The sequence below is a fragment of the Oryx dammah genome, unplaced genomic scaffold (assembly GCF_014754425.2).
Source record: "Oryx dammah isolate SB20612 unplaced genomic scaffold, SCBI_Odam_1.1 HiC_scaffold_27, whole genome shotgun sequence".
Lineage (NCBI taxonomy): Eukaryota > Metazoa > Chordata > Mammalia > Artiodactyla > Bovidae > Oryx > Oryx dammah.
In genome coordinates, this window is record NW_024070211.1 from 3,445,134 (window position 1) to 3,446,926 (window position 1,793).

Sequence of the window (1,793 nt, forward strand, 5' to 3'; positions counted from 1 at the left end):
ACCTTTTTATCTGTAGCATGTGAACTCTTATTTGAGGCGTGTGGGATCTAGTTCCCTGACCAGGGACTGAACCCGGGCCCCTGCATTTGGAGAGTGGAGTCGTAGCCGCTGGACCACCAGGGACATCCCCCAAGGATTAATTTAAGCACTTGGAGTACGTCAGTGAAGAAGCAAAAATTCTCTGCTCTCATGGCGCTTACATTTTGGTGGAGAGAGACAGACAATAAAACAGAAGACACAATAGACAAGTGAGACACAGCTGATCCTTGAACAGCACAGGGATTAGGCATGCTGACCTCCACACAGTCAAAAATCTGGGCATAATGTTATAGCTACTGTGCATAGCTTTTAATATCTTATACTCCCCATATGTACAGATTCAATCAACCTCAGATTATGTGTTACTGAAGGGCAGTTACTAAATTTACATATTTTTATGGAAAAATAATCCATGTGTAACGGGACCTGCAGAATTCAACTCTGTTGTTCAAGAGTCAGCTGTAGAAATTTAGGTGGTAATGAGCAAGGGGAGAGAGATGGATGAGAGGAAGCAGGAGTGTGAAGATGGCTGCTCCTTTACGTGGGATGGATGTGCTCAGATGGCACAGTCAGTGCTCAGAAAAGTTTTCTTGTGTTATTAATAATTAGAAGAGTCAGGCTTTCATCAGTGGTTGCTTCCAATATCAGGATTATTTATGGCTGGACTTTTTCCTGTACTCTCTGGTTCTTTTACTCCTTTTTTTTTTTAAAATACTAATTTGGAAATACATTTACAGGAAAGTTGTGGAAGAAATGAATGAATAGAAATTTCAGTGAAACTGAGTCGGGCAGCTAGAAGGCAGAGCTTTCACACCCTGTAAGGAAAGCAGAGCCAGATAGGAAGAAGGAAACACTCCTCTTCCTTCCTGGAAAGGACCCAGCCAAGGAAAAGCCACGGACGCTTTGTTTCCTATAGCTCTTCCCAACTTCCCTTTTTCTGCTATAGAAGAGTTCTCCTCTCCTTACCGTGGAGGGACTTGCATATGGTGCCTCAAGGTTGTAGACCCCGAGTTATTCTCTGCTGATCCCAAACAAACCCACCACTGCTGGAAAAATATCTGACAGTCTAGGTCTTTGTTTCAGGTCAACAGTTGCAAACGTAGAATTCCTCTATCCCCCTCATCCCCTGAATGTTAACATTCTGCGTATAGCCATGGTACAATTATGGAAACCAGAAAATGGGCATTATTAGCTAAGCTACAGACCTTATTTGAATGTCATCTGTTTTCCTATGAGTATCTTTTCTTTTCCTAGTCCAGATTTCCACCCGGGATCTCCCAGCACATGTAATTTTTAGGGCTCCATGTCTGTTGATCCGTAACAGCGCCTTTGTCTTTCTTTGCTTTTTGTGGCCTTGAGACTTCTGAAGAGCACTGCTAAGGCATTTTAGAGCGTTCCTCAGTTTACGTTTGTCTGATATTTCTCATGATCAGAATGAAGTTATGTATTTTTTGGCAAGAATATCATAGAAATGATATTGTACCCTTCTCAGGAGATCTAATCTATGGTACGTGATACTGAGAGCTCTCATTACCATTTTAAAAAATATTTCTTTATTTTTAATTGATTAATGATAGCTTTACAATGTCATACATCAATACAAATTAACCATAGGTGTACATATGTCCCCTCCCTCTTGAAACTCCTTCCCACCTCCCGCCCAGTCCCAGTCCTCTAGGTTATCACAGAGGCCCAGTTTGAGTTCCATGAGTCATGAATCCCAAAGAAAGGCAATGCCAAAGAATGTTCAAACC